The 17193-nt window shown below is 42.8% G+C and overlaps 1 long non-coding RNA gene across 1 annotated transcript; it reads left to right on the forward strand.

Annotated features, from left to right (window-relative positions):
* The first annotated feature begins 4040 nt into the window (after positions 1 to 4040).
* LOC108297721 lies at positions 4041 to 11640 on the forward strand. The gene is made up of 3 exons (XR_001822308.2): positions 4041 to 4324; positions 6091 to 6218; positions 9494 to 11640. It is a non-coding gene; the product is annotated as an uncharacterized LOC108297721 (long non-coding RNA).
* The last annotated feature ends 5553 nt before the right edge of the window (positions 11641 to 17193 follow it).

Here is a 17193-nt window from a genome sequence, read left to right on the forward strand (position 1 = left end):
GAGCCACCGCGCCCGGCCTGGTAAAGTGAGTTTCTTATATGCTTCATAGGGTTGGATCATGGTTTTCTAAATCCATTTTTTTTAAACTATGTCTTTTAAGTGGACCAGTTAATCCATTTACATTTAGGGTTAATAATGATATGTTACATTTAGTAACAGTCATTTTGTTAAAAAATAAAAATGTGTAAAAGTATTATCCAGCTGTTCTATAAATTATTTTTCTCTGTTAGTCTTTGGAGTTTGGTGATATTATATTGAATCAACATTTGATTTACTTCTCTTCATCATTTGTGTGATTGTTTTACAATACCTGTGAAGTTTGTTTTTCTGGTTGTTTCCATGATGGTGGATATTGACCTTTCATTTCCATGTTTAGGATTCCTTTGGGCATTTCTTATAAGTCAGTGCAGTGGTGATGAATTTCCTCGGCATTTGCTTCTCTAGAAATTATTTCTCCTTCATCTTTGAAGCTTAATCTAGCTGTATATAAAATTCTTGATTGCAGCTTTTTTTAACATTTGATGATACTGTCTCATTTTGTTCTGACTTTTAAGTTTTCTGCTAATATGTCTTCACTTAATCTGATAGGGTTTCCTTATGGGTTCTCAGACACTTTTCTCTTCATAATTTTACAATTCTTTTTTTCACATTTTTTAGACAATCTGATGAGAGTGTGTTGTAGTGAATTCCTTTTTATAACACATTTTCCAAGATAGTGTTGGCCCCCTGAAAGTGTACATTTCTTTGTATAATCTGAAAGCTTTCATCAATTATTTCTTTAAATAGGTTTTCTATAATTTAAAATTTTTATTCCTTATAATTTGAAAATTGAGTAGATCTTAGTCTCATGAGTCTTGAAGGCCTTTCTCATTCTCTTTTATTCTTTTTAAAAGTTTTTGTCTTAGTGGGCTATTTCAACACACCTGTCTTCAAGCTCTGAGATTCTTTATTTTGCTTGTTCTGGCATATTGTTGAAATTTTGACATGATTTTTTTAAAGGTATTTATATTCTTGATAAGTTGATTATTTATATTCTGAATTGATTTTTTATTTCTTTGTATTGGTTTCTTTTTTTTGCATTTCATTGAGATTTTTAAAGATCAATATTCTGACTTACTTATTTGGCATTTTGAGGATTTTTTTGTTAGCATCTATTGCTAGAGAATTATTGTGATCCTTTGAAAGTGTCATAATGCCTTGATTTTTCATGATTCTTGTATCTTTACATTGATCTCTGCATATCTGGAATATCAGTCTTTTTTTAATTTACTTTCCTGAGGGAGCCTATTCTTGATATGACTCTGGTGTATGTTGTGTAAGGCTGTTTGGCTGTGTGCAGTGGCAAAGATCGTATGATTTCTTTGGTTATAAATACCCTTAATGTGATTTTTCTCAAATGCCAGTAATCTTTCTCAAATGCCAGGTGTACTAAATGGGTGAGTGCTCTCATTACTTCCTGAACTGAACAGCTGGGGTGGCATGGATCATGCAGGTAGCAGCGGCCATAACAACATTTTCTCATTCCTGAGTGTTGTACTCTTGTGTCAGCTGTTATTGTAATGGCCTGTGCAAGTTCACCTCCATGCCAGTAGTTGGTGCTTGCAGGTTAGAGCCAACTAAAGTGGTGTCGGAAGTGTTTATGCCCAACCTCTTCATCTGGGAAAATTGCTCAAGTGTCCCAGGTGGTGATTAGACCATGGGATGTTCAGGGGCACGAGTCTCATGTTCTGCCTTGGGTTGGAGTTGAAATTAAGCAGAACCAGCCATGGGAGCCTTACAGTCAGAATCTACAATGGTGGATTAAAGCACCAGCCCTGTTGGGGATGGCAAGATGGTAGTCAGGCCTCTGGAAAAATGCATGGGTGAGGGGCAACAGTTTTTGCATCAAGGTCTCAGCACAGAGAGGGAGAGGTGGTCCCAGTGCCACATTTTTAGCCAGTGAAAGTGAAACGTGCTTCCTCCTCGCACCTCAGAACTGACATCAATCACTCTCCTGTACCAAATGTGGCAAGCAGTTTGGATATTTGGCTAGTCACTGCAATTTTCTTCTAGTTTGCAACAAAACCCCTAGTTTTAGAAGTCACTGACTTGGTCAATACCATGCCTCCCAGGCAATTCTCCTCCTGCTCTGGTCCTGGAAGAGAAGCTCAGTTCTGGTACCAGCAGCTGGAGTCCACGCTACACTCATATCTCTGTTCTGGTTGTGGGAGCTCCTCCCCAATTGAGGCCTAGTTGTCCATGCCTCAGTGCGAGTCTCTCTAATGACAAAGATTGTCACTGCTGTAAGTTCCCTTAACCCCACAGAGCTTGCTAAGAGCTAAACTCTAGAATGTCATTTTTCTTTAGGTACCCCTGGGAAAGTGCATGGAACACTTTCCAGAGCTGTTCTTTCTTATAGTCTCCCGGCCATTCCCCAAGTTAGATCTAGGGATTCAGAGAATTTAGGTGCTCTCCTGTGACCTGGATTTCACCATTCCCCAGTGGAAAAGTGGACTTCAGAGAGGCACTCAGTAATGCTCTCCCATATTGGAGATTCATACCCATACTCAGTATTTACCTGGTTCCAGCCAAGAGCACTTCATGCCCTCCTTCCTGTTCTCAGATTCAGAATTTTCTTTTGACCTTTCTGCTTAACTGCTTTGTTCCTTGTTATATAATTTTCAGAGAAGAACCACTATTTTTGTTCTTCTAAGTGGATTAGACATGTTGGAAAAACTTCTAGTCAGTAATCTTGAGGAAAATAAAGTTTGTGTATATTTCTTATACTCATCTTCTATATTGTATTTAAAATAGACTTTTTGAAATACTGTTTTTAATGCCTGTCTAACTTTTAATTTAATTATTTTTAATTTTTATTTCTGTGTATTGGCAATGTTTGGGTATTTTCCTTGTTTCTTTTTCATTTAAATGAATTATTGCATGCTAATATCAAAATTTTACCACACATATTTGTTGTTCCAATTTGAGAAGTTTTATTTCATCCTATCATTGATTCATAGATAACACAAACAACTGCTGGGTTAGAAATAAATATTCATTTTGTTGTATCATTTGCTCATTTCATTTCAAAAACTGATCACTGTTATTATTTTACTCAAACATTTTATTATAAAATATTTAAACATTCTGAAATGTTAAATGAATTAGGTTTTGAATAGTCTATTCATAACCAACCTTCTAATATTAACATTTTACTATAATTGATTTATTATTTATCATATTTATGTATTTCTATCCCTATAAGTTTATTAATACACCTTTTTATCTTTGCAAAATAATATTTAACATCAATAATGAAATATTTCCAACAGGCACAATAGTAAAGGGATTAACATAAATTCCTAAATGCATACCATCCAACTATTAAATTCTAACATTTTTATACTTGTTTTAGCTTCTCTTTAAACAAATAATTCATTACAAATAAAATATTTTTGTGATATAATGTGATCCTATTTCCCTCTTTCTTGTGTTTATCTTTCTGTGTATGTTATTATTATCCTAGTACATATTTTAGTATATATAAATAACGTTTGAGTGCTTTTGCATGTTTTCAGTATTTACCAAAACAATTTCATTTTGTGTATTATCCTGGGGTGCTCTGCCCAATATTTTGTCTGTGAAAGTGATGCAAGTTGGCAGTGTTAGCCCAAGCCACACCATTTTGCAGACCCCCCACCATTTTACAAACTCTGGTCAGAGTGGAAAATTCCACCAGGGCCTGGGCTGTGAGAAACATCCTGTTGGAAAGGTCCCAGGCCTAACCCCTGACAGCAATAAATTCATCCTGTCAGACAGGCTCCAGGCTTAACCCCTGACCGCAGTAAATTTCTTCCTTTATCAGCAGCCAAACACACCGCCCCCACCCCATTTTCGCAACAATCCCCGACCTCTCCTGCCCAGGACTAGAAGTGCCCCAGCCTGTAAGCGGGACTGGGGCTCTGACGCTAGCTGGTACCCCCTATCTGCAGGCCTTTCTCCTAATACACTGTGTTGTCCTTGAGCCGCCTCTGCTCAATTCCTTTCTCCCTTTCGTACATTTGGTGTCAAAACCTGGGATGGGGTCTGGATTCTACAACAGAGTGGTACTTTCTTGCAACCTGGGAAGGAAGAGGCAGCGGCAGCTCACCCCTGGCTAATTCCCGAATCCTGGTTGGCCTCCCTTTCCCAGCCCTGTCCAGTTTCCTCTTTCTACGGTGGAATCCTTTCTCTCGGCCCCATCCTCCCACCGCTTTCTCCTTCCTCTTTCTTTCCTCTCAGTGGCTCTGGCAAGGACCACTCCCACTGCTGGACTTCGCATCCAACACCAGCTTCCAGTCTGTGGGTGAGTTCCCCTTTCCACCCTCTGATTCCTCTCATATTTCTGCCTGTTAGTCAGAAAACCCCAGCGCCAGTTAAGAGGATTCCCCAGTCACCACTGGGTGACCCTGGCTTGCCTTCCAGGGGATGCACTCTGAACGCCCACGCTCTGGTCACTCCAGTTTCTGGGGGACTTCGAAGAGCTGTAGTGACACCCCAGCTCTTCTCCGTCCCTTCTCATGGTTGAAATGGGGATACTCACTCCCCTCCTCCACATTTTTCACCCTCCCAGCCACTCATATGGGGCAGGGCTCCTTGGAATCCCCTCAAGACACCCCTTTCAGATATCTCATCTGGAACCTCCAAGCACCAGGCTTGGTGGACTCCATTAAAACCAAATGCCTTATTTTCCTTTGTAATGTGGCCTGGACCCAGTATAAGCTGGAAAATGATGGCCTCTGGCCCGAATGGAACTTTTGGCTTCCAAATTAAACGTGATTTCAAAAATTTCCTCCAGCACAATGGCTAGTGGTCTAAGATGCCCTATATCCAGGATTTTGCCAATTCCCTCTGTCAGTCCTGTTCACCTTACTGGATCCTCCTCTTAAATAAGAAACCTGACAAAATCCCTCCCCTTCCAGACAAGCCCTCCTCCTCCGATTTTGATCCAGCAGACGAATCCCCACCACCCCTCAGCCCCACTCCCACCACCGTCTCCTCCTCCTGCCCCTTTTACTCCCCCATCCCCTTATCCTTGTTCCCCATCTCCTCTTCCCTCTCCCCATCATACCTGATCTCATGCCCAGCCCCCTTCTGCTGCTGAAAACCAGGCACAGGCCCAGAGGCCCTCTAAAGTCCTCTGGGGGGAAGTTATGAGGACTGTCTTCAATAGTTCAAGTTCATGTTCCCTTCTCTGTAGCTAACCTCTCTCAGCTTGAAAAGAGACTTGGCTCCTTTTCCACAGACCCCACGTCCTTCTACAAGGAATTTCTCTATATCACTCAATCTTATTATCTTACCTGGCATGACATTTATGTCATCTTCTCCTCCTCCCTCACTCTGGAGAACAGGAAACGTGTCTGGATAAGGCCCATGCAGACACCCTCCATTGAGAAGAAGCTGCCCATAACCCAGTCAGAACCCTAGCTGTTCCCAGAACTGACCCCAATTGGAATTATCAGGCAACTTCTGCAGACAGACAGAAACTAGGCCATGTGAAAACATGCCTCCTAGCTGGCATAAAAAAGCCACCCTTAAGGCTATCAAGTATGAAAAGATAAATAAATCACTCATGAACCCCGACAAAAAACCCTGTTCTTTTTTTCTCCCGCCTTTCAGAGGTCATGAGTCCTGACACTGACGAGGACAGAGTATACCTCCACTTACACTTTTTTTCCCAGTCAGCCCCCGACATTGAAAAGAAACTCCAAAGTCTGGAGGATGGCCCTCAAACTTCCCAAGAAGACTTAAAGTAGCCATCAAGGTCTTTAACAATAGAGAGGAAGAGCTAAAAACCTAAAAGCTTAAAAGAGATCAGACTAAATAACAGATGCGGGCCGCTGTCATACAACAAGATTTCCCAATGTACACAAAAATCCTCAACTCAACCTCATGGAAGTCCTCATCAAGAGCCTATTTTAAGTGTAGCCAACAGGGTCACTGGGCAAGGGCCTGCCCCAATCTCGGGCCACCCTCAAAACCTTGCCCCATCTGTGGTATCAATGGACACCGGAAGTTGGATTGCGCTCAACAAGACTCTTCACCCCACTTGACCACCTCTAACTCAAACAGGTCCTCCAACCCAGGTTCCAGTCTGTCAAGTATTCTAAACCTGGCTGCTGAAGACTGACGGGGCCCAGGGCCTGCCATCCCCACCGCCATCACCACCTCGGAACCCAGGGTAACGCTGTCAGTCTCTGGTAAGCCTGTGTCCTTCCTTTTAGATCTGGGAACTAGTTACTCAGTTTTACCAGAATATTCTTCACCCCTCCTCATTTCTTGTATCTATTATGAGAGTCAGTGGAATCCCCTCCAGGCACAGACTGGTCCCCTGTTATGCAACTTATTCAATACCCCCTTCATCCGCTCCTTCCTAGTTATCCCTTAGTGCCCTACCACTATCTTGGGGTGGATCATACTGAGTAAATTCCAGGCCTCCATAGAACTAGCCTCCCCCAATTCTACCCTTTTTATTTTATTCTGCTGCCCAGATGTTTCCCTCTCTTCTTCCTCATCTTCCCTATCCTCCCTGTTACCTTCTATCAATCCGAAAGTGCGGAATATCTCTAAAACCACAATAGCCACGCATCATATCCCAGTGAAAATAACCTTCCAAGACCCCTCCATTTTCCTTTATCAGCTTCAATATCCCCTTAGTCCAACTGGCCTCAGGGGCCTCAAACCTATTACATGTAAACTTTTACAAGCTCAGATTCTCAAGTCTGTTAACTCTCCCCTAAACACTCTTATCCTGGCTGTCAAAAAAACAGACAGATTTTACCACTTGGTCCAGGATCTCCATGTCATTAACTAAGCAGAGGTACCAGCCTATCCAGTGGTCCCCAACCCCTATATTCTACTGTCTCACATCCCCCCATCTACCACACACTTCTCTGTATTGGATCTCACATTCACCCACCTAACAGATTGCATTCCCACAGGGGTTCCAGCATAACCTCCACCTACTTGGACAGGCTCTCACCAAGGATTTAACCAAGCTTTTCCTTGTTCCAGCACCCTCCTTCAATACATCAATGACCTCCTTCTCTGTAGTCTCTCTTTTGATCTATCCATCCAACACATCACCCAACTTTTAAATTTCCTCCATGGCCATGGATATCAGGTTTCACCTGCAAAGGCTCAAGTAGCTCAAACCCAAGTCACTTACTTTCAACTCACCTTAACCCCTAATTCTTGAGCCATGCTAGCCTGATGGAAGGAACTAATATGGTATGTGCCCCTTCCCTACACCAAGAAGGACCTTTCTTTTTTGGCCTTGTGGGGTACTTCCAGCTGTGGATCATTATGGCCTATTAGCCAAACCACTCTGCATGGCATCATGTGGGTCCACCCTAGAACGTTTGGACCCAGCTTGCCCATAACTCCAACTTCCAAAAACTGGAAAATGCCCTTTTAATGGCCCAGCACTAGGACTACCCAACCCCAGTAAACCCTTTACCCTGCATGTTCATTCTAATCAAGGCCTTGCCCTTGGACTTCTTTGCCAAACCCATGGCAACTTTCCACAAGCTATTGCTTACTTCTCAAAACAACTGGACTCTGTCGTCCAAGGCTGGCCTCCATGCTTGATAGTTCTAGGTGCAGCTACATTGCTGGCCCCAGAGACACAAAAACTCAGTCTCTACCAGCACATTACTATTGCATTTTCCCATAACTTATGGGACCTCATGAGCAATCGATCTCTTCTTTTCCTCCTACCATTCTGCTTACAGCAACCCTTTAACACCTTCCAGAGATGTAAAATTCTGAACCCAGCCACCCTCCTCCCTGCAAGTACTGCAATTCTGAATCCCCTCACTCTTGCCTGGACCTCTTTAGACTCCCGCTTCTCCCCTTTCCAACACATTTTCAGAAGCCCCTTTGCAGGGGAAACCCACATGGTTCATTGATGGAAGCTCCTTTAAGGAACCATGTCTGGCAGCTGGCTATGCCATCATTGCCAGAAAATACAAACTCCTGGAATCTAGTGCTCTCTCACCCCATATCACCTCACGACAAGCGGAACTAGTTGCTCTAACCAGGGCCCTCACTGTAGCAAAGCAAAAGAGGGTTAACATTTATGCCAATTCCAAATATGCATACCACATCCTACATTTTCACACTGTACTGTAGCAGGAAAGGAGTTTTCTAACTTCAAAAAGAGCCCCCATAATAAATGGCAAACTCATACACAATCTGCTGGAGCCAGCTAAACTACCACTAGAGGCCACCATTATCCATTGCAAGAGAAACCAAAAGGCTACAGATGTCATAACCAAGGGAAACTTAGCAGATTTGGCAGCCTAGCAGGCAGCCCTTAGACCACCATTGTTATTGCCCATTTTCCCCAGCATACACCCAAGAAGAAAAAGGTGCACTTGCTGGCTCCAGGGCTGTTCATAAGGAAGGCTAATTTTACTTAGACTACAAACTCATCCTACCCAAGATGCAATAGCTTTCTGTTCTCACCCACATCCATAACCAATTCCACGCGGGTTATCGCCCCTGCTCCAATTTCTAAAAACCTGTGTACATTCCCTTACTATTGCTGTCAGCTTGGACAGCTCACTAAAGGTTGCTCTGCCTGCAGTCAGACTTCCCCTCAAGGAGCTCTTAAACTACCTCCTTTTCCCTCCCATCAGGCCCAAAGGCCAGTTGCCAGGACAGGATTGGCAAATTGACTTCACTCATACGCCCCACCATAAAGAAAGTCTGATATCTGCTCATGATGGTAGATACCTTTTCAGGTGGATAGAAGCCTTTCTTACTACCACCGAAAAGGCACACACTGTTGTCTCTACCTTCCTCACACACATCATCACTTGATTTGGCCACCCCTCATCTATATATTTGGACAACTGACCAGCGTTTATCTCCCAAGTCACTTAGCAGGTTTCTAAGGCTTTAAACGTCATATGGGCTTTTCATATTCTTTATCACCCCCAATCCTAGGGTAAAGTTGAACAGGTGAATGCCCTCTTAAAACAACAGTTAACCAAACTTTCCCTAGAGATCAAAATGAAAACTGAATATCACTTCCTCCCTTGGCCTTCATGTGCCTCAGGGTTTTCCCCGGAAAATCTCTAAATGCAAGTCCTTTTGAACTTATGTATGGATGCCGTTTCGTCCTACAGAACTTTGCCCCATCCCCTCCCTTACAGGACACTTGGCCAGCACTGCACCTCCCTCAACACTTAGTCCAACAGTACAGTATGCTGACATTCACCTCTCCAAACCTGAGGACTCTTCCCAACTCACTTTTTTACCCTTACAGTCAAAAGACTGGGTCTGGGTAACAGAACCTGCTTCCCCTCTCCAACAAAATGGAAGGGTTCCTATCAGGTTATATTAACCATCCCTGCTGCTGCAAAGTTAACATATTTTTACTATTATATACACAATTCCAAATGTAAAAAGGCACCTGACCCACACCGCAAAGTCTCCTCACCCTGGAAATATTCTTCCTTTCCTACAGGACCAACCTTGCTGTGCCTAACAAGAATTCCAGAAGTCACCCATCCGAAAGGCTCTGGCTCATGACACTCTCCACTTCCAATCTTAAATCTTTTACTTCATACCTTATCTCAGATCTCTCCTGGTACCCCTTCCCCACTCCCTTAGATAATCCATCTCAATTCCTCATGCTAATCGAGGAGCTATGGCTGCAAGGCACCTTCCAAGATTTCACACCTACACAAATCTCCTTTTTCTCCTTTTGCCTTCTCTGTTTATGGGACATTCTGAGTCCTCACCCGCAATCACTGACAGCTGGGCCCCCTTCGTCAACCTCACACACCACCTCTTAAGTCAGTTGCAATCTCCCCCTCTCCTCCAACTGTTGGATTTGTCTTTCTGTATGCAACCATTGATTCATGCTTCTTTCGGCCGAACTACTTACGTGGACACAGTCCGACATGAGTTTACACATTTCTTACTTGGCTATACCATTCTTGGCTGATCCATGCCCGAAACTGGTCCATAACCTGGAAACACAGCTAAAGACCTTTCTTTCAAACTCAGCTCTCTAAGCATAGTTTCGGGAGGGCTGTTGCCCTCCTTCCCCTAATAGATTCTGGACTAACATCCACGCAAACCAACACAACATCATCTAAACCACCAATATGGGGGTCCCATTTCTACTCGAATTTTTTTCATATCCCCGCCCCTTTTATGTCTCAGCTGAACCTACCCTAACCCAAACCATGCCACAATGGCGGGACAGGTTCCCCAGTCCCTATGTGGTCTTATTCTTACCCTCACACCCTCTGTAGACCATCAATTCCACACCCTAATTACAAAATCATGTCCACCTCTGCCTGGCAGTAGCTGTTATCCTATTCTGGCTCACCTACCATCCAAACATCCCTGAACCTCACCTCCGATCCTCTCTTCTTTCCTACCATCCGATTCCCAGCTCCCCCCATGCAAACTCTGTTCTCTATGTCACTGGTTTAAAGGTGCCCCCTGGAAAAAATGTAACAATTCCCTCACCTGCGACTGATACCTTACAGCCACCACGCCAGTGCAGCAATGGTTAATGGTTGACAAAGACAATTTCTTTCTCTCTCTCTCCAAAACCAAACAGCCTTCACCAAGTTCCCAGACAACACTCCCTATCAGGTCCTTACTGGTGCCACTCTGGCTGGCAGTTACTCAATTTGGGAGAATGAAAACATCCTTTCATGGCTAGCTACCTTCACCTACAACTTCTGCCTGCCCACCCCGGTCTCTTCTTTTGTGTTGTACAAACTGATATATTTGCCTACCAGCCAACTGGTCAGGAACTTGCACCCTGGTCTTTCAAGCTCCCGCCGTCAACATCCTACCCCCTAACCAAACTATTCCAATTTCTTTAGAAGCCTCTATCTCCTCTACACCCATAAGAAGTAAATGTTCTTTACACCTCATCACCCGGCTAACAGGATTAAGCGTCACTGCTGTACTTGGCACTGGAATAGCAGGCATAACCACCTCAATCACCTCATACCAAAGGCTATTCACAACTCTTTATAACACCCTAGAAGATATGCACACCTCCATTACCAGCCTCCAACAACAAAGACTTCCTCACAGGAGTCATCCTTCAAAACCAGAGAGCCCTGGACCTACTAACTGCTGAGAAAGGGGGTACCTGCATATACCCCCAGGAAGAATGCTGTTTCTGCATTAATGAATCCAGCATTGTTCACAATGCAGTTTGCAGGCTTCGTGACAGGGCTGCAGAGCTCTGACATCAAGTCTGTGACTCCTGGTGACAAGAGTCATCCCTTCTAAGATGGATACCCTGGGTTGCTACCTTCCTAAGACCCCTGATCTTCCTTCTCCTGTTACTAATGATTGGGTCATGTGTATTTAACCTTATATCCCGCTTCATTTCCCAAAGGCTGAGTTATTTTATCTGGGCAAGCATGCAAAAACACATTGATAATATCCTTTTCCTTTGCCAAGTCCAATACCAGAGCCTAGGAGGAAGCCGTTCTGAAGCTCCAGAACCCGGGCACTAATCACAACGTCCCTATCCAGCAGGAAGCAGCCAGATGATCAACGACGCCCTTCTTCCTTTTCTTTTTTTTTGTAAGACAGTTTTGCTCTTGTTGCCCAGGCTGGAGTGTGCAATGCCGCGATCTCGGCTCACTGCAACCTCTGCATCCCGGGTTCTAGCGATTCTCCTGCGTCAGTCCCCCGGGTGGCTGGGATTACAGGCACGTGCCAGCACGCCAGGCTAATTTTGTACTTTTAGTAGAAACGGGGTTTCTCCATGTTGGGCAGGTTGGTTTCAAACTCCTGACCTCAGGTGATCCGCCCGCCTCGGCCTCCCAAATTACTGGGATTACAGGCATGGGCCACCACGCCCGGCCCCTTCTTCCTTTTGATACTAAAGTAAGAAATAGGAATGTTAGCCTAAGCTGCACCATTTTGCAGACCCCCACCATTTTACAAACTCTGGTCAGAGTGGAAAATTCCACCAGGGCCTGAGCCGTGAGAAACATCTGTCAGGTCCCAGGCCTGACTTCTGGCTGCACTAAATTTCTTCGTTATCGGCAGCCAAACACATCGCCCCCACCCCAGTTGCACAAAAATCCCACACATCTCTTGCCCAGACCTATAACTGCCCCAGCCTGTAAGCGGGAAGGGGACCCTGGCGCTAGCTGGTACCCCCTCTTCGCAGGTCTTTCTCCCAATAAATCTGTGTTGCATTGAGCCGCTTCTGCTCCATTCCTTTCTCCCTTTCATTCTAACAGCTCAAACTACTTTATTCAGTTCTGACTGTGGTATAAATATTCCATTGTATGAAAATAATATACTTATTTAATCCATTTTACTTTAGTTTTATGCCATTTTACAGAAGCCTCTTAAAGACAAAGACTAAATATTATTTTCATTGTAGATGGCATACCAGAGTTTATGTTCAAAAAAAGTTCTTAAATATTTTTTGTAATTGAAATTTAATTATGAAAATAATGACATCAGCATATAGTGGAGTCTGAGATCAAGACTTCCTGTTCCCACAAAGAGCCAACAATTTGTTGTGAATAAAACTAAATGAAAGAGCTTAGGAGCCCACTTAAGAGCCTCAGAAATACAGTGAAAAAAAAAAACGGAGAGGGACCACACAAAAAGTATAAAAAGAATCATTTCATTTCACCTGCATTAACCCATTCCTTAACCTAGCAGTTGTCAGCATTGAGTGGGAAGTCTCTGGCTTGTCTGCCCCCCTTGCACGGAAAATAAGAGGAGGATATAAAACCAGCTTCTTCGGGCTTTTGGAATGTTGCCCAAATGACCAGCTTTGGTTTCACTCAACCCAGATAAGTGGGGGAACTGGTATGGTGAGGCATCTGGAGATGGCAAGGAAAAAGAAGTGGGGCAGGCTCAATCAGTATCAACCATGTGAATAGTCTCAGAGTGAACCCTAGTGGTCTGTTCAGCACAGGATTCTAGCAGACATCTCCATTGAGGACTGTAACAACCCTTCCTGGTGGCTGTGCAGCCCCTGCAGCAATCATTGCATGGAACCACTCCATGTTCTTGATCACTAACACCATTGGCTTGCTCTAAAGAGGAGCTTAGCAGCTTTCACCAGTGAGGAAAACAACTGCCAACAAAAGAGCAGGAAACCCTCTGTAGTTTTTGCCACCAAAGACCCTGCAGTGTTTTTCTTCACAATCTCCATGTGCCTCAGACACTCCCTATTTTTGGAGTCACCCAGAGTCAAAACTGCTGCTGCTGCAGTCATGCTGGCCCAGGGACCCATCAAACAACATTGACAGTCACCAGATATCTGACCAAATGATGATCTCTCTCTCTCTTTTTATCTTCCCTCCAATCCCCTCCCTAGAACCACTTGAGCTGCTCCCGCCATGGTTAGCCCAACTAGGTGACTCACTACAGTATCCGTTGGCATTTTCCAGGTGACTAAACCATGACTCTTACTTTATGGAGTCACCCCAGTTGCTGCCTCTGCAGGTGCTTTGTCCCAGAGACCCAGTGCAGCTACTGTGCTTGTGCCCAAAAACAGTCCCAGGTCTCCTGCTGAAGGCTGTAGCCCCACCATCTTGCACACCCAAGGCTGGTCACTGAAGCTGGGCTGTTGTATACTGCCAGTCCAGCCCCATGGTTGAGCTTGAATAAGCATCTTGTCATGCCTCTTGTCTCCTCCCTCCAACATACTGACTACACACACAGCTGGCTCCTGCAGCTGCACACGTGTGCACACTTCCAGCTTATTCCTGAAGCTCCCCATGCACGCACAGATGACTTCATCTTATTGCTGAACTTCAGATGGCCTATGCAATCACTCATGTGCAAGCCAACAGCAAGCACTGCCACATGTGCACGCATACTCAGCCTCAGCACATACCTCTGAACACAGCCCTCATGACTCGGTGGCCTGTGCTGGAACATTTATGATTACAGCTAACTTCTGCAGTAAAACATGTACACATCACTGGCTACAGCCTTCAAGATTGCCAGCTCTAGAGCCTAGTTACTGGACAGAGAGACACAGATGAGTTTACCGACACCCCTCACAGACACTGAAGATCTCCCACAGGTCTTGCCAACAAGGATCACTCAAGTCCCAATATCAAGGTCTGGTAGATAACTACACAGCAAAAATGTATATTAGACATACAAAAGTAAAAGATAAAAGAATTCAAGCCTAATATTACAGAAAACCATCAAATCACAAAGGAAGACAGTAAGAGAGGAAACAGGAAAAAAAGGATCCACAAACAACCAGAAAACAATAGAATGGCAGCAGTAAGTTCTTACTATCAATAATTACCTTGAATATAAATAAATTTTCCCATCAAAAGACATACAGCAAGCCTGAATGGATTAAACAATAAAACACCTACCTATATGTTGCATAAACGAGGTTAGTTTGACTTTAAGAACACCCATAGACTTAAAGTTAAGTGATGAAAAGTTTATTCCATGGACACTGAAACCAAAGAGAGCAGTGATAGCTACTTATATCAGACAAAATAGGCATTAAGTAAAAGACTGTAAAAGTTTTGAAAGGAGGGCTGGGTGTGGTGGCTCACTCCTGTAACCCCAGCACTTTGGGAGGCCGAGGGAAGTGGTTCACGAGGTTGGAGTTCAAGACCAGCCTGGCCAACATGATGAAACCCCATCTTTACTAAAAATACAAAAAAAAATAGCTGGGTGTAGTGGTGGGTGCCTGTAATCCTAGCTACTCAGGAGGCTAAGCCAGGAGAATTGCTTGAACCTGGGAGGAGAAGGCTTCAGTGAGCCGAGATCACACCACTGCACTCCAACCTGGGTAACAGAGTGACACTCCATCTCAAAAAAGAAAAAAAGAAAAACAAAAAGAAATTTTAAAAGGCCAATATAAATTAAAAGTCAATTAATCAAATTGATATAACAACTGTAAATATAGATACACCCAATTTCACAGCACATACATATGTAAAGCAAATATTAGTAGATCTTAAGGGAGACAGAGACTGCAATACAATAATTGTAAGGGAATTAAGTATCACACTTGTAACAACAGGTAAATTATTGAAACACAAAATGAAAAAGGAGCCACTGTACTTGTACTCTATTGTAGACCAAATGAACTTAGCTGTCATGTACAGAATTGTGACCAAATTTTACATCTTTTCATGATAAAACTTCTCAACAAATTAGGTATAAAATAAATGTAACAACACAATAAAGGCCATATGCTACAACACATAGCTAACATCATACACAATAATGAAAAGTCGATTTTTTCTTAAAATCAAGAACAGGACAAGGAAGTCTAATCACCACTTCTATTTACAATAGTACTTGAACTACAAGCCAGAGCAGTAAGGCAAAATAAATGAATAAGTCATCAAAATTGGAAAGAACAAAGTTAACTTTTCCTTGTGTGCTGATGACACAATTATATATACAGAAAATTCTAAAGACTCCATCAAAAAACTGGTAGAAATAATAAACAGATTCAGTAAATTTACAGGATACAAAATCAATATGCAAAATCTGCAGCATTTTTTTCTTTTTTTGGGAAGAAGTCTCACACCATCATAAGGCTGGAGTTCAGTGGCACGATCTCAACTCACTGCAAACTCCACCTCCTGGTTTCAAGCAATTCTCCTGCCTCTGCCTCCAGAGTAGCTGCCACCGCGCCTGGCTAATTTTGTATTTTTAGTGGAGACAGGGGTTTAACCATATTGGCCAAGATGGTCTCTATTTCTTGACCTCGTGATCTGCCTGCCTCAGCCTCCCAAAGTGCTCGGATTACAGGCATGAGCCACCGCACCTGGCAGTATCATTTTTATATAATGATGATGAAAAATATGAAAAAGAAATTAAGAATAGAATTCCAGGATGGGTGCAGTGGCTCACACCTGTAATCCCAACACTTTGGAAGATCTAGGCTGGTGAATCACCTGAGGTCCAGAGTTCAAGACCAGCCTAATCAACAAGGAGAAACCCCATCTCTACTAAAAATGCAAAATTAGCTGGGTGTAGTGGTGCATGCCTATAATCCCAGCTACTTGAGAGGCTGAGGTAGGAGAATCACTTGAACCAGGCAGGCAGAGGTTGCAGTAAGCCAAGATTGCACCATTGCACTCCAGCCTGGGCAACAAGAGTGAAACTCAGTCTCAAAAAAAAAAAAAAAAATTCAATTCCATTTACATTCAAATAAAAATAAAATATTTAGGAATAAATTTTACCAAGGCTGTGAAATATTTGTATACTCAAAACTATAAAACATTAATGAATATAATTGGAGAAAGAAATATATATAAAATGAGAAAGAAATGAGACATTTTCAAACAAACAAAACCAAGAAAACATATGACCACTAGAAGTACCCTACAAGGGACGTGGATAAATCTAGAAACCATCATTCTCAGCAAACTGACACAAGAACAGAAAATCAAACATCACATGTTCTTACTCATAGATGGGTGTTAAACAATGGGAACACAGGGACACAGGAAGAGGAGCATCACACACTGGGGTCTGTGGGGGGTCCAAGGGAGGGACAGTGGGGGCGTGGGGAGGTCGGGGAGGGATAACACGGGGAGAAATGCCAGATGTAGGTGATGGGGGAATGGAGGCAGGAAACCGCATTGCCATGTGTGTACCTATGCAACAGTCCTGCATGAGCTGCATATGTACCCCAGAACCTAGAGTACAATTAAAAAGAAGTATCCTACAAGAAATGCTGAACAGAATTCTTTATATTCTAATTAAAAGAGCTAGACAGTAACTAAAAGATATATGAGGATATAGCTTTTGTAAAGGTAAATACATAGGCAAATATGAGTATACAAACATGTACATAGTATATACATTATATGCATAAAGTCTATTTATATGTATACATATAAATAAGATATGTAATTCATATCAATCTATGTAATATTGTAATGTTGGGTTGTACCCTACTTTTTTGGTAGAGTTTTAAAAGAAACATGCAAACAATTATGAATGCTTTGATAGGTACACTATACATAAGGATGTAATTTGTGACATCAAGAACATAAACTTGGAAGGGTAAGGAGCTATAAAGGAGAAGAATTTTTGTATGTAATTAATTTAATATTAATTTAAGAGGATTTTTATAACATTAAAATATTATATGTAATCCTTATGGTAAACATAAATATATAAAGAGAATATTTATTTAAAAAATTTTAAAAATCA

The sequence above is a fragment of the Cebus imitator genome, unplaced genomic scaffold (genome assembly GCF_001604975.1).
Source record: "Cebus imitator isolate Cc_AM_T3 unplaced genomic scaffold, Cebus_imitator-1.0 Scaffold832, whole genome shotgun sequence".
NCBI lineage: Eukaryota > Metazoa > Chordata > Mammalia > Primates > Cebidae > Cebus > Cebus imitator.